General features: G+C 47.9%; 2 long non-coding RNA genes across 4 annotated transcripts; one reads left to right on the top strand and one right to left on the bottom strand.

Annotated features, from left to right (window-relative positions):
* Positions 1-655: 655 nt before the first annotated feature.
* On the bottom strand, positions 656-5,154 carry LOC147366594 (uncharacterized). Of its 2 annotated transcripts, none has more exons than XR_015169392.1 (3): positions 4,935-5,154; positions 3,183-3,438; positions 656-1,376 (listed from the first exon to the last, which is right to left on the bottom strand). It is a non-coding gene; the product is annotated as an uncharacterized LOC147366594 (long non-coding RNA). The 2 variants fall into 2 exon arrangements; XR_015169393.1 differs by having other exon boundaries at positions 3,183-3,359.
* Positions 2,677-24,151, top strand: LOC147366593 (uncharacterized). Of its 2 annotated transcripts, XR_015169391.1 has the most exons (4): positions 2,677-2,814; positions 6,201-6,281; positions 14,348-14,511; positions 23,943-24,151. It is a non-coding gene; the product is annotated as an uncharacterized LOC147366593 (long non-coding RNA). The 2 variants fall into 2 exon arrangements; XR_015169390.1 differs by lacking the exons at positions 2,677-2,814; positions 6,201-6,281 and adding an exon at positions 10,230-11,250 and having other exon boundaries at positions 23,897-24,151.
* Positions 24,152-25,779: the final 1,628 nt, after the last annotated feature.

The following is a 25,779-nucleotide window of genomic DNA, read 5'->3' as shown; positions in this document are numbered from 1 at the left end:
AAAGCCAACGAGAGGCTGGGCGATTTGCTAAAGTCACGTGCACTTAAGCAGTTAAGCCTCCTGACTCAGCCCACGCGTTTCCTGTCTCTTTTTCTGAGGTCACTGGCACCACCTTTAGCACACTGTGCCCCCTGGACTCACTCCAAGGCTGTCAAGAAGCTCACAGAGAGGTCTAAGTTAGAACTGCCGAGTCTGCTTGGGGTCCCATACTTGGGGGTCTCCTGGACTGCGTCAGATTGTTTCTGTCCTCGGTACTAAGCTTCCTCTAGAGATAAATCAGTTGACTTCATTGTCTGTGAAAAAGCAACGCCATGCCGTCAGCAGTCAATACGGAACATATAGTCAGTGAAGTCATCAGGAAGAGTGACTGCAGGGAAGTACCCAAGTTCAGGGTTCTCCATCATGTGGGGGTCAAATGGGAGAAAAGTTTTATTTCCATACGCCAGCAGAAATCATTTCTGAGATTGTTTTTGCTAAGAGGAAGTAAAGAGAAAACTGTTCCCATATAAATACAGAGTCATTTCCCTGGCTGGTGTTAGAGGCCAGTAAGATCATCATGGAGGATGGTCTAATTTTTCTATGAATACGGAAGGCTTGCTTGCTGTAGATGCCCAACAAGTACTTTTCAAAAATCAACTAATCTTCCAAGAAGATCTTTTTTTAAAAAAAAATTTTTGTTTATTTGGCTGTACCAGGTCTTAGTTTTGGCATGCAGGATCTTCAGTTATGACATGTGGGATCTAGTTCCCTGACCAGGAGTCAAACTCGAGCTCTCTGCATTGGGAGCATGGCATCTTAGCCACTACACCACCAGGGAAGTCCCCAAGAAGATCTCTTAATTTCTTAAGAGAAATTTCTTAATTTCTTTCTTTCTCTTAATTTCTTAATCTCTTAATTAATTTCTCATGAATTATTCTTTTGCTTGAGAATGTCTTCAGATATTAGAAATCCGTGGTGAGAAAGAGTCCTTTGTTTCCTCCAGATGTTGACCTGTGTGAGCTCTCCAACCTGTTTATCTTGGGTTCTGTGTAGGTGAGAAAACCTCCTCTAATTGGCACATGTGTGTGTGACTGGATGAATAAAGTATCTTTTGATTGTTAATCATCTAATTTGTGTGTGTGTGAAGGGAAGTAGTGGGTCAGTCATCAGGGAGGATTTTGCAAATTTTGTGAATTTGCAACAAGAGCTGAGAAGGGCTTGAACATTTGTTGGGGGCAGGATATACAGCCCGAATCCCAGCTCAGTTTTCTGCCTTCCATTCAGCCAGGAGTAAATCTTCCTTGATGACTCAGTGGGTAAAGAATCCACTTGCAATGCAAGAGACACAGGAGATGGGATTCCATCCCTGGATCAGGAAGATCCCTTGGAGAAGGAAACTGTAAGGGGAGTGCAGAGAAAAAGAGAGTGAGCTGCGCAGTCAGAGAAGAAGGGGGAAATTTATTAGAGGGAAAAGAGAGGGTGACTGGCTCTTAAGGAGAACCAGCGTCCTCCCTTTCTGACAGAGTCCTTCTTATACCCCACCAATGAAAAATTCTCTGAAGGGAAGGTCACGTAGCCGGAGGTCTGGAATCTGGTGGAATCGCAGCTTTGAGAAGATAGGCACCAGTGAGGTAACAGGATGCCATTTGGGCAATTTGGTCAGTCTCAAGGATCACTGTGATTTATTCTTTATTATTTGAGAGGTCGACATAACGAGCCGTCTTATCAGTGAGACCCCATGTGGACCCTATCGTTTCAGCCTTTTTGATTTAGGATAAGGGCCGAAGGTCAATCTTCTGTAACTGCTTCCTGCGGAACAGGGGTATCATGGGGGGTGAGATAAGAAAAGGCTAGAATGTGGGTCAAGGGGATTTGTGTGGGGTCGAAGTTTTTGATAATCTGAGTGACTTAGAAGTAACTTGTGGATAGTTCAGTTGGTGAAGGTTTGTAAGTGATCCTGAAGAAATTTTGAAAAAAGATGCATTAAACGTGGGCTGACAATTAGAATAAGGGTGAGTAGAAGGAGAGGGCGTAGAAAAGGCAGGACCCAGGGCATCCAATTCCAATTGCTTGACCAGTTTTCCCATGAATTACTGAGGTGTTGGGCTATTCTCGAGGCCCCGTTTGTCAGATTTCTTGCTGCTTCCTCTAGAACGCCTCATTTATTGGCGTAGAAACAGCAGGCTTCCTCCAAAACTAGGCCTAGGCTTCCTTTTTCTGCTGTGAGGAGGTCTAATCCTCTTCCGTTTTGGAGGACCACGGCTGCCAGGGTTTAGCTGGTTTAGGATAGTGATAAGGCTGTTAGCTATTTCTTCTAGGCTGTCACTGAGGTCTTTAGAAAGGCTTTTATAGTAATTTAAAGAGGTTGTGAATCCTGTGGTCCCTCCCCAATCCCAGCAGCTCTTCCTAAACCGATTAATGGAGGAATGAATTGAATTGCCCGTCTGGGTCAGTTATGCGTTAGTGGATAGGAAGGGTCTGATTGTTAGGAGCCAGGTATACCAGGGTGTATGTTCCTGTCCAGTTAGTGGGAAGACATAAATAAGTGGTAGTTCCACATAAGAAAAATATTCCAGGAGTGAGAAGTCAACAGCTGAAATCGATAGCAAATAGGAGTCTTTCTGGGAACTTGTTAGTAGTCTCTGAAACTGACAGAGAAGTTGCCAGTGTAGCCCCTACAAGAGGAGTATTTACACGATATGCAGAAGGGAGTCTCCCTGAGAAAATAAAAGAATGTCCTGCAGTTCCTGAGACATGATAGACAGATCGACCTGAAGGGAAGGAGAGATGTGAAGTGTGACTACAGAGGTGTGGCGGTGTAGTTCCTATTTGGGGGTAAGAATTGTTTATCGAGTGTTGTCTGGAAAAACAGAAAGAAACCTGTAGTTAACATCAGAGGGGGTGGGTGTGAAGGAGCAGTAACCAGGCTAGATCAGAGGGTGGGCTTGGGATAGTAATAGAGGCTTTGAATTTTGAGAGAAGGTCTCCCCCAAGAATAGAAGTGGGGCATTTTGGGAGTATGAGAAAAGAATGGGAAAATGGAGTATCTTGAATTGTGCAAGGTAGAGGTTCAGTTATTTGTGGCCTAGATATTAAACCGTCAACCCCCATAACAGAGACCTGGGAGACCCTGGTTTTTCTGGAGTAGGCAGGCATAGCAGAGCAAGTGGCCCCTGTGTGAATGAGAAAGGAGGTTGGCTTACCTGCGACTGTAAGAGTTACCCGGGCTCCGAAGAGGTGATGAGAGTCGGGGCCTGGGGCCCGGGGCACCTTCAGTCTTCAGCGGCATGTCCGAGGAGGCTGGGCACAGCTGGGTCGGAGGACTCCGTGGGCCTTCTCTAGCTTTGCCTATTCTTCCCAGTTATTGAAAATCTTAAAGGCTAAATTTAAAAGGTCTCGTTGAGGGGGTTGAGGTCTTTCTTCTGCCTTTTTTAGTTTCTTGCCCATATCTGGGGACGACTGGGAGATAAAATGGGTGTTAAGAACAATGATGCCCTCTGCTGAAGTGGGGTCTAATTTTGTATATTTTTGTAGGGCTTCCATTAACCTGGCTAGAAATTGAGCCAGGTTTTCGTCTAGTCTTTGAGTTATTTCCCAGAGCTTATCAAAGTTGATGGCTTTATGCCCTGCCTTTTGAAGGCACACACAGGCAAGCAACCATTTGGTTACGGGCTGCTTGTCCGGGTCTCCCTGCCTGATAACCCCAGTTGGGGTCATCTCGGGGGACGGCTGTGGCCCCTACGGGCTTGGTGTCATCTGTCCTGTGTATCTCATCAGCATATGCCTGAGAGGCTTGCCATACTCGTTCCTTCTCTTCTGGGGGAAGAGTGGAGGAAAGGATGATGTAAATATCATGCCAGGTTAAGTTGTAAGACTGGGTAAGATACTTGAATTCTTTTAGATAATTATCAGGGTCTGAGGAGAAGGAGCCAAGACGCTTTTCAATCTGAGACAGATCTGTGAGGGAGAATGGGACATGAACTGAACAATGCCTTCTGCCCCAGCTACTTCCCACAAAGGGAGGAGTTGGACAGGGGAAGGAGCAGGGTCCTGCTGTGAAGTTTCCTGTTTTAAATTTGTTCAGGACCCATGGCAAGGGGATCTAGGGAGGTTGGGGTAAAGCCTTGGAACCCTCAGGGTAGATGATGGGGCTGAGGTCTCAGAGCTTATTTTAGACACAGGCTGGGGAAGGGGTTTGGGAGCTGTGGTAGAGGCCTGCGCTTCAGAAGGAGGGGGTGGGGAGTGCTCCATAAGGTGGAGGTTGTGGAACTGAATCTGGAGCAGCTGCAAGGGAATTGGGAGCAATAGGGGGTGGGCTGTGGTTGGGAGGGTCGAAGGAAGAAGAGAAGTCTCAACAGGGACCAGGAGACATTGTATTAGGAGGATGTGGTCCAGAGTGGACTAAGAGTATTTGAGCAGTAGAACAGAATTCACAGAGAATGAACAGCAAAGAAAGCCTGGACATAAGGGATTTCTAACCACTTGCCACTGTGGCGGCAGAAGTTATTGAGGTCCTGTAGTGTATTATAATCAAGAGTTCTGTTTTCTGGCCATTGGAACCTGTTATCAAGTCTGTATGGTGGCCAGACAGTGTTAGAATAGTAAATAAGTCTTTTTGATCTTATCTCCCCTTGGAAGCCTGAAGCTTTCAGGTTTCGGAGAAGGCATCCTAGAGGAGTTGATTTTGAGGGCTGGGACTGAGAATTTCCCTTTGCGGCCAAATATGGAGGTTAGACATGGGCAAGAGAAAGCGAGGAGAAAGGTCCGAGAGAAAAGGCGTCCCCGTTCTCAGGACTTTCTCGGAGTAATAATAGTCTGCTTTGAAATGGGCGGCCCCTATTTCAAAGTCAGACGGGGCGCAAGGCCGAGGGGCCGAGGGCCGTGGGGATCCTCCCACCTACTGCTAGGACTCGGAAAGCGAGAGAGAGGATCCAAGAAAATGGGATTTCACTCACCCTTGTAACTGATGGATGAAAAATGGGCTGGTGTGTGGATGTCGGTCCAGCAAGGCAGGTGGAGAGTCCCGTCCTGAGCTCGTCTCAGTTTCTCGGTGAGGTCCCGGGAGGGGACCACCAGAGGTGGGCTCGGGAGAGGAGCCCACCCGGTTGCAGTGGCTCTTCCCTCCCGGGTTTTGGCACCAGAATGTAAGGCGAGTGCAGAGAAAAAGAGAGTGGGCTGCGCAGTCAGACAAGAAAAGGGACATTTATTAGAGGGAAAAGAGAGGATGACTGGCTCTTAAGGAGAACCAGCGTCCTCCCTTTCTGACAGAGTCCTTCTTATACCCCACCAATGAAAAATTCTCTGAAGGGATGGTCACGTAGCCGGAGGTCTGGAATCTGGTGGTCTCGCAGCTTTGAGAAGATAGGCGCCAGTGAGATAACAGGATGCCATTTGGGCAGTTTGGTCAGTCTCAAGGATCACTGTGATTTATTCTTTGTTTGCAAGGTTAACATAACGAGCTGTCTTATCAGTGAGACCCCACGTGGACCCTGTCAGAAACAACAACCCACTCCAGTATTCTTGCTTGGGAAATCCCATGAACAGAAAAGCCTCGAGAGCTGCACTTCATGGGGTTGCAAAAGACTTGGACACGACCGAGCAGCTAAGCACGCATAAGCCCAGCCAGGAGTGGCTTTCAGACCAGGAGCAGGAGACTCATGGAAGACTGGCTGGGGTAATGGGTTCCTGAACCCATAGAACCATGGTGTCTCCTGCCAACAGAGGGAGCAGAGCCTGCGGGAGGCAGGGTTCTGGCGGCCATCAGTCTGCTGATAGCACTGGGCCAGGTGTCGGTCAGGAAGTCGAGGGCAGGAGGACGGGTTGAGCTTAAGCCTGGAGCCCGCTGTCGCTGTGAACCAGCACATCAGCTCAACACCAGGGACAGGGACTTTCCTGGAGATCCAGTGGTTAAGAACTCCCCTTCCAATGCAGGGGACGAAGGTTTGATCCCTGGTTGGGGAACTAAGATCTCATATGCCATGGGGCAACTAAGCCTGCATAGCACAACTAGAGAAGCCTGAGCTCTGCAACAAAGACCCAGCACAGCCAAAATTAAAAAAAAAAAAAAAAGCCAGGGTCGAAGAAGAACCAGGGTCCTTGGGTCTGAGACAAGCGTGAGTTAATCAAGGCAAAAATATCTGTGCTCTGTTAACTTGTCCCTTTTATACTTGGTCATTTTTTTTGCACTTTAGGTTTTCAATCGGGGCTTCCTTTCCCTTTAGATGTAGGTAAAATGGATGGAAACCTTCCACTGTGACGATCTTTGGATGTTGAAGGTGTTCCTAGATGTTACGAATCCCCAGGTAAAGGAGGGTGCTGGGGGAAAGGGTTGTGCTTGCTTTCTGAAGACATAAAGCTCCGCCATTGTTTGATTTCTTGACTGCTGTTATTTTTATTTATTTATTTGGTCATGCCATATGGCATGTGGGATCTCAGTTCCCTGACCAGGGATTGAACCTGCACCCCCTGCAGTAGAAGAAGAGTCTTAACCACCAGACCACCAGGGAAGTCCTGCCACCCTTGTTGATTTTTGAAACTCCCAGTGAACCTGGTGAGTTTAGTAAACCCACCTGCAGATTTAGGAATAGACAGTGAGGATGGCAGGAGAAGTCACAAGGTGGAGAAGGGCTCTGCTTTGCGGAAACTCACCCAGAACATAGAGTTTCTTCTTCCAGAAGTTGTTCTTTGCCGACCCCACCATGCTGGATTTCATGTCGACCCCGACCCCTCCCTCCTCCTCTGCATCTGTCTCTCCTACCCGTTCAGTGGCAGGACAGCAGCCTCCCCCCTGCTCTGATGTCAGGGTCCTTGCTGACATTCATTCACCCCACAAGGTCTCACATGCCCCAGCCTGACCTAACTCAAGATCCTTCCTGTATTGGTTGGAATTCTGGGTTCAGTTGTATTCTCTTTTTAATCTCATTTCTCCAGAGAGGTTTCATTTGGAAATTCCAACCTTGCTCAGCTGATATAAGGGAGTCACAGCAGGACCGCTGTGGGATCATCCTGGCCTCCCAGTTCTGGGTGTGCCTGGGGAGAGGTGGGGTGCACCCCAGGGGAGCCCTGCAGCTGCTGGGAGGTGGAGATGGCTCCTTGGCCCTTGGCACAGTGGAGGTGCTGGTGAGGCAGAAGCCCTCCCAGCTGAGGAAGCATGTTCTAGACACTCCTACCAAGGTTGTCCTGAAGGTTTCTTTAGTTCTTTTTAAATTTATTTTTTATTATTTTTTTGGCAGTGCCATGTGGTTTGCAAGCTCCTGGTTTTAGGGCTTTGGACCTGAGCTGAATTACGCCACGGGCTTTCCTAGTTCTCTAGCTTGCAGACATCAGACTGTGAGACTTCCTGACCTCTGTAACCACGGGAGCCAGTTCCTAGAATAAATCTCCCCACCTCTCTCCCTCTCTGTCTGTTCATAGGTACACCTCTTGGTTTATTCTCCAGAGAACCCCAGTGATTATGTGAGCTGTACACTCACTCCAGGCTAGAGATGAAATCTAGCACATGGAATCCAAAATGCTGGTCTTTTAATGATCTTCAGAGATGACGTGGCTGAACCCATTAGTGGGGAGTAGAGGAGGGTGAGGAGAAATAACATGGACGTGAGCTCATCTGGACTAGAGCTGAGTGGAGCCTGAGTTTGCGAAGCCCCACAGACCTGACCCCGGTGCCTGTGACTCCCGTCCCTCCAGGACCCCACGACTGACATCACCATTTGGTGCAGGCGCCAACAAAGGTGGTGTGGGCATCACCTGCGGGGGGTCATCGTCACGCTGGTGTTTCCAGGGCCAGAGTTAGCAAATGCCAAGGTGATGATGTGCTGATGGCTGCTTCCCTAAGCCCTTGGCTTCAGGTTGGAGCACGGGGCCAAGAGAAACAGTTTGCTAGGAGCCAGGGAGATGGCTGGGCAGGAATGAGCTATCTGTAAACCGCCTTTGTTCTCTTCTCAGCTGGTCCCCCTCTTTTAATTGATTAATTAATTAAAAAATTTACTTGGCTGCGCTGGGTCTTAGTTGGGGCATGCAGGATCTTTAGTTGTGGCATGTGAACTCTTAGTTTGGCATAGGGGATCTAGTTCCCTGATCAGGTCTTGAACCCAGGCCCCCTGCATTGGAACCACAGAGACTTAGCCACTGGACCATGAGGGAAGTCTCTGGGTGCCCATTGTAAATCGGTGGGTAATGGGGTTGGCCTCCCTGGAGTCTCTGGCTCTTGCAGTGGTCCCTGCACGGAAGGTACTTCAGTGGTCTCCGGGGGAGGGGTCTTCCCAGGGATCCCAGGAGCAGCACCGTGAGGTGCACAGGCGAGCCTCCCTGTGTTGCTTGACCTTTCTCGGTGTGAGGCAAGGCAAGCAGAGGAAAGACAGGCTTAGGCTTTGGGAGCTGGAATTTGCCTCTGGCCTTTAGTAGGTGTGTGAAGTCACTGGGCTTTGATAAGCTTTGGTTTTAACTTCTGTGTCATCTGAGAAATGGGGATGGTATTTGCCAAAGGTCTGAAGTCAAGGCATCAGCAGGGTTCATTTCCCGATACTGCTCTCCTTGGCTTAGAGGTGGCTGCATCTGTCCCTGCCTCAACATGGTTTCTCTTCTGTGCTTGAGCACCACTGGGGTCTCTCTGTGTTCAAATTCCACTTTCTTTACACAGGTCAGATTGGATGAGGGCTCACCCTGTAGGCCTGACTTCATTTTAACTTCTTTAAAGTTAAAGAAGTTAACTTTAAAGGCTCTGTCTCCAAACACAGTCAGAGGTCATGGGGCTTAGGGTTTTGACATATGAATGTTGGTGCGGGGGCAGGAATTCAGTCCACAGGGCTTCCCTGGTAGCTCAGCTGGTAAAGAACCCCCCGGCCAGTGCAGGAAACACAAAGTTTGATCTCTGGGTTGAGAAGATCCTCGGGAGAAAGAAATGGCAGTATACTGCTCCAGTATTCCTGCCTGGAAAATTCCATGGATAGAGAAGCCTGGCAGGCTATAGCTCATGAGGTCACAAAGAGATCTTTCTGCCATAAGGGTGGTATCATCTGCATATCTGAGGTTATTGATATTTATCTTGGCAATCTTGATTCCAGCTTGAGCTTCATCCAGCCCAGCATTTCACATGATGTACTCTGCATGTAAGTTAAACAAGCAAGGTGACAATATACAGCCTTGACGTACTCCTTTCCCAATTTGGAACCAGTCTGTTGTTCCATGTTCAGTTTTAACTGTTGCTTCTTGACCTGCATACAGATTTCACAGGAGGCAAGTCAGGTGGTCTGGTATTCCCATTTCTTTTTGGCATAGTCAATAAAGCAGAAATGGATGTTTTTCTGGAACTCTCTTGCTTTCTCGATGATCCAGTAAATGTTGGCAATTTGATCTCTGGTTCCTCTTCCTTTTCTAAAACCAGCTTGAACATCTGGAAGTTCACGGTTCACATACTGTTGAAGCCTGGCTTGGAGAATTTTGAGCATTACTTTTGCTAGCGCATGAGATGAGTGCAATTGTGAGGCAGTTTGAGCATTTTTTGGCGTTGCCTTTCTTTGGGATTGGAATGAAAACTGACGTTTTCCAGTCCTGTGACCACTGCGGAGTTTTCCAAATTTGCTGGAAAATTGAGTGCAGCACTTTCACAGCATCATCTTTTAGGATTTGAAATAGCTCAACTGGAATTCCATCACCTCTACTAGCTTTGTTTGTAGTCATGCTTCCTAAGGCCTACTTGACGTCGCATTCCAGGATGTCTGACTCTAGGTGAGTGATCACACCATCATGGTTATCTGAGTCATGAAAATCTTTTTTGTATAGTTCTTCTGTGTATTCTTGCCACCTCTTCTTAATATCTTCTGCTTCTGTTAGGTCCGTACCATTTTCCTTTATTGTGCCCATCTTTGCATGAAATATTCCCTTGGTGTCTCCAATTTTCTTGATTTCCTTTAGGATGGACTGGAAACAGTGAAAAGCCTGCTCAGCATTGCTTTACCAACAGTCTATCCTCATGGACTTCCCTTGGGCTAGTCTTACTGAGAAATTGTCTGCTGGTTCTGAATCTGTGGAAGATGCATTGCTCCCAAGTCAAAAACATGCTATGATTACAACCCACCTATTGTGCCTTTTGTGATGGGATTTTTTTGCTGCATAAATGAAGAAAGGGTGTTAGTGGATATTTATATATCAATATTAGGGGAGCCTTTTTGGTGAGAAGTTTTCTTTCAGTAGAAATATTATTATTATTATTATTAAAAAAAAATTTTTTTTTGACCACACCTATTGGCATGTGGGGGCTTCCCAGATGGCGCTAGTGGTAAAAGAACCCACCTGCCAATGTAGGAGACATAAGAGATGCTGGTTCAATCCCTGGGTTAGGAAGATCTCCTGGAGGAGGGCACAGCAACCCACTCCAGTATTCTTGCCTGGAGAATCCCATGGACAGAAGAGCGTGGCGGCCTATGGGCCATAGGATCACAAAGAGTCAGACACGACTGAAGTGAGCAGGCATTCATGCTCATGTTGGCACGCAGCATCTTAGCTCCCCGACCAGGGATCAAACCCTCATCGCCTGCTTTGGAAGCTCAGAGTCTTAACCACTGGACCTCCAGGGAAGTCTTGCATTATTATTTATTTTTATAGTGCTTGAAAGAGTCTAAGTAATCTTAAAATTGAAAGGCACGTAGACATGATGGAGGGCCTTATAAGGCTGGGCACTGTTCTGGGTGTTGAGGATACCAATGTGAAATGAAAATGTCTCCTGCCATATCAATAAACAAGAAATGTCACAGCCATCGGTGGTTTCTGGCCTCCAAATGTGAATGAGGCCTCCCCAAATTGCCATCTAGCAGCTGCCGCCACCCCCCAAGGTGACCGTAGAGGAACTGGGGGAATGCAAGAAGCAGCCTTCTGCCACTCCTTAAGGTGAACAAGGAAACTGGATGGGCCCTGGATAGCTGAGGTGCATATGAAAGGAATGAATTCAGTGAGCCCGGAGGCTTGCATCTTCCCACACAGAGAATGTTAAATTCCTTGGTGTGGTACCTGATCTTTGACGTTCAGACTGCCTGCTCCCTCTGCTGTGTGCTTGTGTACAGCCTGGCTGCCCCTCCTCTGTTCTAGGAGCAGTCTCTCAGAACTGACTGTGCTGAGGTCTTCCTGGGCTGCAGTCCTCATTATGCTCCACATAAAGCTTAACTTACAGCTCTTAAGTTGTGCATACTTTTTAGTTGACACAGAGAAGGTCTTGACAGGCTCTTTGCTCTCCAGGATGTCAACCTTCTCCACTGTCCTGAACACCCACTGCCGAAGGTGAGTAGCACTTTGTAACGGGAACCCTGGCTCGTGGTCACTGGCCGCGGTCCGGGAGAGTGAGGCTTCCTGGACGCTGGCTACTGCACCAGGCACCCTGACGTCTGAATGCAGAGTGAGCTCTCTGCCCTACCTGTCGCACCCTACAGGTTCAAATATCACCGTCTGTACACATGAGGGTGCCTCATCCCTTGATTTGGGCCGGAGGCCTGCATTCCACCAGCTCCTGCTCTTGGGATTCCGTTCCCAGACCTGACCTCCCCCTGCCTGGTTGGGCTTCCTCCTGTTTGCCACTCTCTTCCTGAAAACGTGGCCTCTGGAGAGGACCCAACGGACAGCAGTGCAGTGCCTGGGGTGGCAGTGGGGAACATTCCTCTCCAAAGAGACCCAAGTGCCATTTCCTCCAGAAGCAGTGGGTCATGGCTGGTTTTTCTAAAGGCAAGAGTCTTTTTTCTCAGGTTTCTAATGTTCAGACTCTACATGAAGCCACTCGACTTCTCCCGGTGCTGTATTAAGGTTGGGATCAGGGGTAGGGCAACAGAATGGAATCATGCCTCTCATCCCTTTTGTTGTTATGAATGATAATATTCATTTATTTATAGTAATGTTGGCCAGCTATGGAAAGTCTGGTGTACCAAAGTGTGCCTTAAATATTTTATGGGATTCTAAAAGCCTGATCTGTGGTTTGAGCTGCAAAGAGGATGACAGGAATGCCTTTATCTTTCCAGAAAGAGCCCCGGGTCGCTGTGAGACCCCGGCCAGTGCCCTTTGCCTAACTGCAGTCACTTCACTGAAGCAGATTCCTATCGTTGCATTCCCAGCAAAATCCTCAAAGACAGATTTTAAAATGTATGTTATCCATATACAACAAGTAAATACAAATGTTAATAAAAAGGAATTCGCTGGTGGTCCAGTGCTTAGGACTCCACTCTTTCACTGCTGAGGGCCCAGATTTAATCCCTAGATGGGAAATAAGATGCCTTATGCCTTTTTGCCAAAACAAAACCAAACCAAACCACTATAACATTTGTCCCACGCACTTCATTGCACAATATCATTTAGTCTTTACTTCAACCCTGTAAGATCTTTTAACAGATGGGGAGACTGAAGTAGGGCAGTGAGGCGATCTGCCCAGGGACCCACAGCCGGTCAACGCTTAAGCTGGGACGTGCACTCAACTCATTTGGCTGCAATTCAGCAAATCAGTCAGGAGCAGTGACCAAAGCCACTCAGGGCAGAGATCCTCCTAGAGCCAGGTGCTGGGAGAATGAAGTCAGCAGAAAGCAGAGGAGCCCCAGAGCCCAGCCAACGAGGGCTGGAATTTTACTGAGGGGCTGGACGAGCTGCACTGCAACACACACACAAGTGCATATGCATACACACACACCACAAACACACATGTCACACACAGCGCACACACTCCACACACAACCGCACCCCCCCCCCGCATACACACACACCACACACACACACACACACACACCACACACACACACACAACCACACACTCCACACACAACACACACACAACCACCCCCCCCCGCATATACACGCACACCAGACACACACCACACACAACCACCTACCACACACACACACCACACACATATACACACATCACACACCACACACACACCAGACACACACCACACATACCACATGCACATGCCACACACACCAAAAACACCCCCCCTCCCCCCACACACACATGCCTTGTGGAACAGAAGAGGAGAGAGACAGAACTAGTACTGTGATTGGGAGAATCTGGGAAGGCTTTACCCAAAGAGACCTCAGTGAGATTTTGCAGATTTTGGCAATAGGAGGAGGAGCGTGGGGTGGGTGGGGGAGCAGCGGCCCTGGATCCCTCTGGCAAGGGCGGAAGGAGGCTTCCCTTTGCCCTGGGGGAGGGGGCTAAGCAGGGGAAGGACTGGGTAACAGCAGACCCGGTGAGGCTTCTGTTGCGAGGCTTCCGGAAGGCTGTAGCCTTCCAGCCAGCTGTGCCTTTGGAATTCGGAGTTTGTCTTTGCAGTGCCCTCTGCTTCCCAAGCCCTCCAGCTCTTCATCTCCACTTAAGCTGGGGCTAAGAATAAGTGCATCTCTTCCCTGAAGCATTTATTGACCTGTGGCAGGAGAGACCTTGCCCTCTCTCCCCTCAGTGCTGGAGCTGATGCCTTGTGGTCGCTCATGATAAGTGTCCTGGGAGCCCCTCAAGGGAGGGATAGAGCCCTGCTCACCTCTGTCCCTTTTCAGACCCTGTTTCTGGCCCTGCCCGTGGTGGTCATCCCAGCCATTCCTCTGAATTAGTCCGTAGACTTGCCCTGGGGGCCCTTGGCCACTCCCCAGGGCCCCAGGAGGCTTCAACACTCACCGTGCACTCAGCTTCTCTTCTCTGGGGGGCAGATGGCACTAAACTGTGACCCTTGTCAAGTCCTGACCCCCCACTCCCAGGGTCTGTGTTCTTCTTTCCCAGAAAATGTGCCAGGCAGAGAAGGGGAAAGCCACACCTCCTGCGGCAGGACCTCTTGGGGAAGCCTCTCTGAGTCTGCAAAGGATGCTGGCAGTTGATTGTTTCAGCTGGACAGTTCACACCCGGGACACCTGCCCTCCATGATTATAAATGCAGTGCATCTCAGTGGGCCCCTTCCTGTCCCGGGGGCAGGACAGAGGGGGGTCCAGGCTACTCTCTGGTGGCTGCCCCAGAGCTTGACCACAGGGCCCGGGCACCCGTCAAACCCCACCCTGTGGCCCAGCGAGGGCCTGGAGGTCAGGAAATGAAGGGAACACGAAACCACTTGGTCTCTGTCTCTTAGTGTCCAGAAACTTGTTTCTCACTGTGACAGCAGGCGTGGACAGCAGGTCTCTCCTCCTGAGACCAGCTCCGAGACCCCAGTCCAGCCACTGCTCTGGCAAGTGCAAGGTGCACCTTGCTCATCTTGGATGTCAGAGACTGCCTGACGTTTGCTTTGCTCCCTCCCCTCTGAGGGTCACGCGCTTTGGTGTAGACTAAAGCTGAAAGGAGGTGAAAATCTTTGCTTCCTGCTTTGCCATCACAAGGGATCCCAAGCCCTCCTTGTTCCTCTTCTTTCTTCCCATGCAGCTGAACGGGCTCCTTTGTCAGCCTGAGTGCGCTTCCCCAGTCCCATGTGGGGCCATCGTCTGCCGGCCGCCTCTGCATCTTTCCTGTGCCTCCGGAACGCACTAGCAGTTGTGCAGTTTGCTGAGAGCACAACCCCAGGGGGCACCGTTCACAGAAGTGAGGAGGTGAGTGGCACACAGGTCCACAGTAGCCTCATGGGCCCCCTTCTGCATTTCATATCCTGTCTTTGCCATGTTGGAGTCCATGAGAGACTTCCTCGAGTTGGTGGCTCTGAGGTTCTTTTCCCATTTGGGGGAAGAACCATTAGAGAACCATTTCTCTATTTTAAGAAAAAAAAACAGCTCAGGGATTATGAACAGTGGTGATTAATACTTGGCCTCTGTGTTGGAGAGAAACTAAGAGGGTGGTGAGGAACAGGGAGAAATAGAGCATGTAAGTCACAGAAAGGGATAACTTCTACTCAGTTCTGGAAGGTCCTTGGCATAAAACTGAGTAATTCTCACCTTCCTCACAGAGAAAGAAAACTGTTGTCAGAGGTTCTACCTCAGGTGACGGGGACACTCTTTCCGGCAGGAGACTGCAGCTTTGGAGGCTGTCTGGCCAGGCAGCACCGGCAGGAACTGCAGAATTTTCCTCTTAAGATGGTACCACCCTTCTGGCCTTGGTTCCATAATTTATTTTCTTTTAAAATCTACTATATTGAAGTATAAGCTTCTCAGGTTGCTCGGACAATAAAGACTGCCTGCCAGTGCAGGAGACATAGGTTTGATCCCTGGGTCAGGAAGATCCTCTGGAGAAGGGAATGGCAACTCACTCCAGTATTCTTGCCTGGAGAATCCCAGGGACAGAGGAAACTGGTGGGCTACTGTCCATGGGATCCTAAAGAGTAAGACACGACTGAAGCAACTTTGCTTGCACGCACGTGTTCCTTTCCAGATTCATACATTGAAGCCCCAGTATCTCAGAGTGTGACTATATTTGGAGATAAGGTCTTCAAAGAGGTTACTGAGCTTTTTTTTTTTTTTTTTTAAATTAATTTGCCTCTCCTGGGTCTTAGCTGCTGCATGTGGGATCTAGTTCCCTGACCAGGGATTGAACCCGGGCCCCCTGCATTGGGAGCACAGAGTCTTAGCCACTGGACCACCTGGGAAGTCCCAGGACATGGATTTTTATTTTAAGTGAGCTGGAAGCCATCTGGAGGATGACATGATCCTTCGTCGGTTTTAAAAGGATCCTTGTGGCTGCTTGAATTGTAGAGGGCTTTAGGGTGGGCCTTCATCCAGTCTGATAAGGGTCCTTATAAAAGAAGAACTGTAGAGACCGTGTGGAAGGGACAGAGGACGAGAGACCACAGGAGGATGTGGTGGGAAGGTGACTGCGATAACGTGATTTATAGAAAAATATGTTTGGTCATTCAGATGACCAAAATATAGATCTCATATATATCATGTCTCACTCTTTGCACCCCATGGACTGTAGCCTGCCAGGCTCCTCTGTCCATGGAATTTTCCAGGCAAGAATACTGGAATGGGGCACCATTTCCTAGTCCAGGGGATCTTCCTAACCCAGGGATCAAACCTGTGTCTCTAGCATCTCCTGCACTGGCCGGCGGATTCTTCACCACTGCGCCACCTGGGATGCCCCTCGTGTGTATTTGGTCTCTGCCCACAGTTCCTGGCTAAAAGCTCCCCAAAGCCTTGGAATTTCCTAAGTGAGAGTGATAAATGTTAATGTGGTAACTTTTGGATCCCACCTAAGGATGGGGGCTGGTTGCCTTGGAGACCAACCAAGTGACTGGAGGGTTGGAAGTTTTCAGTCCCACCACGGACCTCTGGGCTGGAGGTAGGATCAATTGCTATCAGCCAATGATTTGGTCAGTCATGCCTATATAATGAAACATCCCCCAAACCTAAAGGGGTGGAGTTTGGAAAGCTTCCAGGTTTGTGATCACGTGGAGATTCAGGGAAAGCAGTATGCCTGGGGAGGGCACATCATTTGCCCTGTGGGTCTCTTCCACCTGACTGTTACTTGAGCCACATCCTTTTGTAGTAAACCAATCATCTAGTAAGTAAAATGTTTCTCTGAATTCTGAGAGCTGCCCTAGCAAATCGACAGCATCTGGAGTGGCGAGGAGGGACAGTTTTGTAGGACCAAACCCTTACCCTGTGGGCTTTGGTGCACTCTCTGGGTAGACAGTGTCAGAACAGAGTTGAATTGTAAGACACCTTGGTGGTGTCTGAGGGTTATCTGTTGGTGTGGGAGAATACCCAGCCCCTCATTAGAATTGGGTTCAGGAACCTAATTTAGTAACCATCTGTAAGCCAAGGAGAGAGGTCACAAAAGACCAAGGCTTCTGACACCTTGATCTCAGACTTCTAGGCTCCAAAATTGTGAGAAAATTAATTTCTATTGTCTAAAATTAATTTCTGTTGTCCAAGTCACCCAATGTGTGGGGATGCCCACATGGCAAGAAATGAGGGTGGCTTCCAGCCAAAAGCTAGCTAGGAACTAAGGCCCTCAGTCTAGCAGCCCCACAGGAACTGAATCCTGCTGAAAATCACATGACTGACTTTGGAAGTGGACCCTCCCTGAACGGAGCCTTCCGATAAGACCTTTACCTTGGCTGAGTACAGCCTTGTGAGAGACCCTGAGCAGAGGATAGCAAAGTTGTGTCCAGATTCCTGGCCTACAGAAGCTGTGTGATGATAGATGTGTTTCAAGGTGCTGTGTGCTAATGTTACTCAGCAGTAGATAATGAGTTCAGTTCTGAAAAACGCTCTTTGAGGTGGAGACTGGAGTGAATCCTAGGCCCAGTCAGCAGTGGCCTGAGGCAGACTCCTTGACTGTACCTGGAAACTTGAGGCTCCTGGGATGAATCACATCCTCACCAGCTCTCAAACGTCCCACTAATGAGCTAAGAAGTTTGGACAGATGTCCAAGGTCTCTTTTGGTGCCAACTTTCTACAACACGATTAAGAGCTCACAGCCAGCACACCTGGGTTGGTTGGCTTATGGCAGCCCATTGAGGCTTCATTTAAAAACCAGTGTTTGGGGCGCTTCCCAGGTGGCTCAGTGGTAAAGAATCCACTTGCTAATGCAGGAGACATGGGTTAGATCCCTGGTCCGGGAAGATCCCACGTGCCAAGGAGCAACTAAACCCATGCATCACAATGGCTGAGTCTGTGCTCTAGAGCTGGGGAATCCAGACTGTTGAGCCCATGAACTGCAGCTACTGAACCCTGAGTGCCCTGGAGACTGTGCTCTGCAAGAAGAGAAGTCACAGCGATGAGAAGCCTGCTCATTGCAACTAGGGAAAAGCCCGAATAGCAATGAAGACACAGCACAGCCAAAAATAAATAAATTAAAAAAAAATTTTTTTTTAAAAGCCGTGTTCGGCTTCAGAATTTTGCAGATGGCAGCCAGAGTGTCAAATACGTCTCTCCAAATTCATGTCCATCTAGAACCTCAGATATTCATTGGAAAGCTTGATGCTGAAGCTCCAACACTTTAACAATCTGATGTGAAGAGCTGACTCATTGGAGAAGATCTGATGCTGGGAAAGACTGAAAGCAAAAGGAGAAGGGCACAGCATAGGATGAGATGGTTAGAGAGCATCACTGACTCAACCCACAAGAATCTGAGCAAACTCCAGGAGATAGTGAAGGACAGGGGAGCCTGGTAGGCTGCAGTCTGTGGGGACGCAAAGAGTTGGACACAACTGAACAACGAACAAATATTATACAGAAGTCATTGAGATTCTTGGATTTCCATGAAGTATAAATATGTCACAATGCAGCCATGAAGAATGATGACTTTGAAGATTTTAGATAATGCTATAAACAGGTTTCCAAATTAAGAACAGAAAGCTGAAGTATGAAGAGCGTGACTATGACAGTAAAAAAGAGACCCACTGCGGAGGGAAAGCTGAAATACGAATAAATGGTAGGACTGCAGCGGATCTTCTCCCTTTTAATTTCTCAGAATTCTTTGATATGTTTATATTCACTTCTATGGAAAATATTATAGGAGGTTGCATAAAAGGAATTCAGATTTTAAGAGAGACTGTGAAACATACTAGTGAAATGAATGTGTGACACCACCACCCGCCTCAGCAACAACACTGTTAGCGTGAACGCCGTCACCCCTATGCTTTTCTCCCTGTCTCTCTCCTACCTCCCAGAGCGAACAAACACTCAAGATTGAACTGACATTGGGACTTCCCTGGCGGTCCAGTGGTTAAGACTTCACCTTCCAATGCAGTGGGTACATGTTCCGTCCCTGGTCAGGGAGCCAAGATCCCACGTGCCTCGTGGCCAAAAACCCAAAATGTCAAACAAGAAGCAATATTGTAACAAATTCAATAAAAACTGTAAAAATGGCCCACATCAAAGGAACTCTTTAAAGAATTGAACATATATCACTATTTGGCCTTTAAAAAAACAGTACTGTGAATTACAAATCTATAAATGGTGATTATTTGGTTCTACTTATTATGAGGTTTATTAGAAAGGTTGTACATACTAGTTTTGTGACATGCTTTTTTGATTCAGTATTACCCAGCTAACATTCATCGATACTCATTTCTCTAGCTGTCCTTCATTCAGTCTCTGATGGATATTGGGCTTAGCTGCTCAGTCGTGTCCGACTCTTTGTGACCCCATGGACTGTAGCCCACCAAGCTCCTCTGTCCATGGGGATTCTCCAGGCAAGAATCTTGGAGTGTGTTGCCTTGCCTTCCTCCAGGGGATCTTCCCAACCCAGGGATCAAACCCAGGTCTCCCACAATGCAGGCAGATTCTTTACCGACTGACCCATCAGGGAATCCCTTTGTTGATGATAGCCTTGCTTTTAAAATGTATTCATTCAGGGCTTTGTCCAGGCATTTTGGAATACAGGAATGGGGCGGGGGTGGGGGGGGTGGGCAGGAAATTCAGATTTTTAGACAAAATTTTCAGAGAGTTGAATTTTTTAAAATAAGACTTGTGGTATGATTTGACCAAATCATGGTTAGTTTCTTTCCTCTTCCCCTCTCTGGTTTTTGCATTTCCCTGTCTGCTGCTGGAATGTGATTTAAGAGGGTTGCTTGTTTACCATCCCTGGGCCCCCCTGGCCATTTCAGCAGGACCCGAGGGCAGGATGGAGGTAGAGGGCAGAGTCCCTGGATGACTCCGGGCAGGCAACAGAACTCACAGGCTAGCGAAACTCCACTGTTTTCTTCAGAAGTGGTTAGGGAGGATTTTTTTTTGCATTTTTGCTTCCTCTCTGCATCTTTGGCCCACAAAATGACCTCAGCATGTCCTGACTGTGGAATCACATGCTTTTCTCTACTTTGAAGTTTGAGCCTTTTAAAGTCCCTAGCTTTGGCAATAGGTAGGGTGGGGGTGATGTCAGCAGTGGGGACAAGGCTGTCAGCTGCTCGCCATCTGTTCACGTGAGTGCGATGAGTCCTAGGAAGCCCCAATTTGACCCTCCCTACAGGAAGCCACGGTGCACATCGTCCTGAGACAGGCCCTGACCCGCTAAGGACAGCACCCTTGTGACGTGTTAGTCGACAAAGCCTCTGCAAATACACTCCCATCTGACTTCCGAAGCAACCCTGGGGGAAGACACATCAAGTGCATTTAATGGAGAGGATGGTCCATTGCTAAGTGGGACAACAGGGTGGGGAAAATGTGGTTCGAGAAGATGCTGGCATTTTTTAAAGTCTCTTCCCCGGGTCTCACCCTGCACTGGAGCTTTGTACATGCTTGACCCTTCAGATAAACTAGATCGCCATCCTGAGTGAAGCAAGTCAGACAGAGAAAGGCTAATGTTGTATGGCATCCCTTATATGTGAATCTAAAAAGAAATGATACAAATGAACTTATTTACAAAACAGACTCACGGACTTAAAGAAGGAAATGATAGCTGGCAGAGAGGGGGACGTATCGAGAAAGGGATAGTTAGGGAGTTTGGGATCAAGGTGTATACACTGCTGTATTTAAAATGATAAACAGCAAGGTCCTACTGTAAAGCATGGGGAACTCTGCTCAGTGTTATGTGGCAGCCTGGATGGGAGGGAATTTATGGGAGAATGGATACATATATGTGTATGGCTGTGTCGCTCAGCTGTGCATCTGAAACGTTCACATTGTTAATCAACTATACTCCAATTTAAAATTTACAAGTTAGATAAAATAAAATAGAAATTCTACTTCTGTATAGGCTCCTGGGTGGCACAGTGTTAAAGAACCTGCCTGCCAGCGCAGGAGACATAAGAGACATAGGTTCAATACATGGGTCGGGAAGATGCCTAGAGGAGGGCATGGCAGCCCACTCCAGTGTTCTTGCCTGGAGAATCCCATGGACAGAGGAGCCTGGTGGGCTACAGTCCATGGGGTGGCACAGAGCCGGACACGACTAAAGAGACGTAGCATGACGCACACACAGTGGTGGCTCCTGGCCCATTGGTTGCCCTGTCTTAGACCGTGATACGAGACCAGGTCCTTCTGTCCTGGGAACTAACACAGGACTTTCTAACTGATTCATGTAAGGAAGGTGAGCGGGCCCAAAGCTTCCTGAACCCCAGTGTCTGGGAACTGCGGCCAGATGGTAACTGCAGGGGTGGAAGAGTCGGTGTTTCGGCGTGACGGCTGAAGCAGCTAGGGCAGCTAGCTCGGCCAGAAGTTGGAGCAACATATTCTCACCCTTGTTCCTCTCTCTTCCTATGTAATGGATTTTCCCTCAAGTTTCTTTTACCATAAGGTGACAACTGTCAGGCTTTTCCCCACCCTGATGTAATAGCACAGAAGCTTTCACATGGAGGATTGCATCATTCTTCATCCTTCTTCACAGAATAGCTATAGAGCCATTCAAAGACCACCGTAAAATGATCAATAGCAACTGATTATCTCTGACCATTGAAAGGATGCCTTTTTGCCTTGGCATCAACCAACTGGGCTGAATTCTGTGATGGGCTTTTGGTGATTTTAGGAACCACGTGGTAGCGTTCTCTTCTCCCCGGGAAATGTTCCACTTTAGGATAGGAGCAGACAGGTTTTTTTTTTTTTTGTTTGTTTTGTTCCTTTCCTCCATTTGACATCAGTCTGTAAATGGAAAAATGGTTCTGAAACAGAATGAAATGAGGGACTTCCCTGGTGGTCGAGCGGTTACGACTTAGCCTTCCAATGTAGGGGGTGTGGGTTCTATCCCTGTTCGAGGAGGTAAGATCCCACATGCCTGCAGCCAAAAAACCAAAATATAAAACACAGGCAGTGTTGTAACAAATTCAATAAAGACTTTAAAAAGTGGTCCACAGGAAAAAAATCTTTAATTAAAAAAATGAAATGAGAAACCCTTTTGGTCTTGGGGTTTTATCCATCCCAAGAACCATCCACTCAGCCCCTATGCAATGTGAGTCCTTGGCCTGGTCAATGACACAGGAGATACAAAAGATGTAATTAACACAGAAGGGATGACACTGCACAGTGCGCTGGGTCCCAGGATAACCCTGCCTAAACCCCTTGTGGAGATCCTAACAGGTACTGTGGCCACACATTGTTAGAATAAAATATCTTAGTCTCCATCATGGGTTCATAGCTATAATCAGACCACTTAGCCAAAATGCACCCCAGAGGACATTCTTTAGGGATAGTTAAAATATTCCTCAATTTTTAAAGACACAAACAACACTCATGAATGCCATCATCCAAAGAAACAAATGAACTGGTTCACAAATCAAGTAAAAGGCCAGTAACTCATTCCTCTCCAACAGGACACCCCACTCAAATACAAAGCAAATTGGCCTATTCTGGAGAAAAAGCCGCACACAGAGAGGAAATAAAGTTTCTTAGTGTACACTGGAGTGACTTTACTGAGCCTGTTGGCTGGCTCCCAGATGTCAATTCCTTGCTGTGATTGCCAAGCTGCAGCCAGTGCTGCTTCAGGGAATTCTGAAGGGAAGATTCTGAGGACAAGTGGTCCCAGCAGTTGCTCAGGCCTTGCTGGACAGTTCCCCAATCTGGGGGCCTCTGACCACGAGCAGCAAGGCTCCTGGTTGGTTTCAGAAGGTGGGCGACTTGTGCCCTAAGGAGCCATCTTCCGAAAGGTGGAGTTCAGACTTCCTCTGTACTCAAATGGGAAGGGGTAAAGCCCTGGTTCCAGCCAGCGCTCAGAGCGGATGGGTTAATTTCTTCCTTCCTGCAGGCATCTGTGGGTATGCCTAATCAGGGTGCTTCCTGTGAGCTAAACAAAGTATTTTAGCTTAACACTCACTATCTGGGAGGCAGCGTTTCAGAGATCGTCCATTATGTATCATTTAAGCTTATAGGCAGCATTCTTTCAGTGATTAACTTGTAACAGAAAAGCAAGATTCTTCCTTATTACTGGTATGCAGCCACCTTCATGAAGGATCTTAACTGGATCTCCTGCGTAACTTGCCGCAGCTTCCATCAGCACACGCCGCTTCACTTTGCTTTTCTACCTTAGGCAGATGACTTCTTTCCTTAAACCTTATGAACCAACTTCTGCTAGCTTCACTTTTCTTCGGCAGCTTTCTCACCTCTCAGTCATGTCTCTTTGTGACCCCATGCACTGCAGAACTTCAGGCTTCATTATCTCCCAGAGTTTGCTCAAACTCATGTCCACTGAGTCACTGATGCCATCCAACCATCTTATCCTCTGTTGACCCCTTCTCCTCCTGCCCTCAGTCTTTCCCAGCATTAGGGTCTCTTCCAATGAGTCAGTTATTTCCATCAGGTGGCCAGAGTATTGGAGCTTCAGCTTCAGCATCAGTCCTTCCAGCGAATACCTCCATTCCCCCAGAAGTTTCCTTATGCCCCCTTGTAATTGATCTTTGCTTTCACACTTGTCCCCAAGTTAACCACTGATGTGCTGTTACTGAGAATTAGTTTCCATTTTTAAGCGCCAGCTTTTATGTCTGGCTGCTTTCATTCAACATAATGATTTTGAAAATTACCTGTGTTATTATGTGTATTGATACTTTGCTCCTTTTAAAAAGTTTAACAACTTCTTTTATCGAGCTATAATTGGCACACAGTAAACTGCATGTTTTTAAAGTATACACTCTGATAAATTTTTACCCGTGAATATGCACCATGAAAACTGTTACATTAATCAAAATAATGAAAACATGCGTCACTCCAGGATTCTCGCCCAGCCCCAAGCCGCCTTTTCAGCCGCTGCTTGTCTTTGGCGCCCTCCATTAATGCCGACGGCGCCACCCAGTGGCCCATCTGGGAACAGTAGCCACTACCTGGAGAAAGGGAGGGATGTTCTGGGTGTGGAGAGGCGGGGGGCGTCCCGCTTGGGTCCGGATCGGATGGATCAGGTGACAAACCACGCCAGGCCGGCCGGGGCCTCCCCACATGGAGGTCTAAGGGCGACACACAAGCCAGCTAGAGCCACCTCTGCTGCTTCTGCTGTCTTGACTCTAATTTTTTAAAATGGGGTAAGAAAAACTAACCCAACATCGTAAATCAACTATATTTCAATTTTAAAAAACGAAAATGAAAAATATGGCAAGAAAGACTTTATTCAAAACTATTGCAGGGCTTCCCTGGTGGCTCAGTGGTAAAGAATCCGCCTGTCAATGCAGGAAACAGAAGTTTGATCCCTGTTCTCGGAAGACCCCACACGCTGCAGAACAGCTGAGTCCGTGCTCCACAAAAAGAGAGGCCGGCGCCCAGCACAGTACACCTGGACAGTTGCCCCTGCTGGCTTCGACTCCAGGGTTCAACAAAAGCCTGTGCAGCAATGAAGACCCAGCACGGTCAAAAATAAATAAAATTTTATATATATATAAAAGACTATTGCAAAAGGGGGCCATGACCGTGGCCGCAGGAGAGAGATCATGCTCAATTCCTACTACAACAAGGACAAGGGGATTTCTACCCAAAGGGCAGGGCGGGGCGGGTCATGAATGGAAAATGACTAAGAGGAGACATCAAGGTTAGGGGGGATTCTTGCTAAACTGATGTAACAGGATTCTTGCAAAATACAGACAAGTCCTTAGATAGCAAGGGTGGGGCGTGAGGAACCTGATCAGACACCCATGGTGATAAGATATCAGGGTGCTCAGTTATCAGAAATGGGGGGATTCTTGCTCAACTGGGTCAGGCAGCCTGAGGACAGGATGGGGGCCAAGCTGGAGACCCAGTTGAGAGGAGGGCTCTGAGGATCCTGACTGAAAAGTTTGGTCAAGGAGAGAGTCTCGGTCACAGAACACAGCCATTGAGTTTGCATGTATTGAAGTCAATAGCATACATATAATTAAGCCCCTGCATCTTTTAAGCAGTCCTCTAAAAGAACAAAACCCATAATTTCCTCTCTATAGTCTGTAAACTTGAAAATAGGAGTTTGGCAAGCCCTCTGTAGAACAGAGGAGCTTTTTGTGAAGACAAGGAACCCCCACTCTGGCTTCTATTCTGGTATCTCATACTCCCCAAATCCATTATTTATTCAACAAACATTTATTGAGCACTTACTATGTGACAGATACCATTGGAAATACAGAAAATATAACTGTCGAAACAGATCCTTGCCTTCTTTGGGGTTCACACGTTATCAGAGGGAACCAAATAATAAGCCAAATAGTAAAATATATATCTAGGGGCTTCCCTGGTGGCTAAGTGGTAAAGAATCTGCCTGCAAACCCAGGAGATGCGGGTTTGATACCTGGGTCAGGAAGATCCCCTGGAGGAAGAAATGGCAACCCAACCCAGTATTCTTGCCTGGGAAATTCCATGGACAGGGGAGCCTGACAGGCTACAGTCCATGGACTCTCAAAGAGTTCGACACAACTAAGTGACTGAGTGTGCACTATATCATACCGCAGGGGGAAAAAAAAGCAGGGAAGGTGCAGTCGCATCCCTAGAATGAGCAAGAGGGACCCCTGCCCTCAGGTCCACACTTTAGAGGCCAGCCCTGCCTCCAGAGGAGTTGGCCAGGCCAAGGGGATGCACCCCTAGGAGACGGAACCCCACTTTCAGACCACACTCTGGTTATCAAGAACCTCAAAAGTTCCTGCCCAAATGGCGCAGTGTCGACGTCCAGGACTTGTAGGGATTTCCCTGAAGTCTGACCTTAGCAGGTAGAATGGAACACAGATGTGTGTACCCCTAAGTCTACAGTGTGATCAGAGGCCACTTGCTGGATACTTATGAGTGTGTGAAGATCTTGAGCGGCTCGGTGAAAATGGGCGTGGGAGGAGAAAAAAGGTGCTATATTTTGGGGACCACCATTCTACTCTTTTCTAGCTTCCCTGGTGGCTCAGTTGGTAAAGAATCTGCCTGCAATGCAGGAGACCCCAGTTCTATCTCTGGGTTCCATCTCTTTTCCCTGGAGAAGGGAATGGCTACACACTCCAGTATTTTTTTTTTTAATTTATTTTTTGGAGGCTAATTACTTTACAATATCGTATTAGTTTTGCCATA

The sequence above is a fragment of the Bos grunniens genome, chromosome 8, assembly GCF_055505025.1.
Source record: "Bos grunniens cultivar Pamir isolate PY7600 chromosome 8, Bosgru_T2T1.0, whole genome shotgun sequence".
NCBI classification, from domain to species: domain Eukaryota; kingdom Metazoa; phylum Chordata; class Mammalia; order Artiodactyla; family Bovidae; genus Bos; species Bos grunniens.
This window is presented reverse-complemented; position numbering and strand designations above follow the sequence as displayed.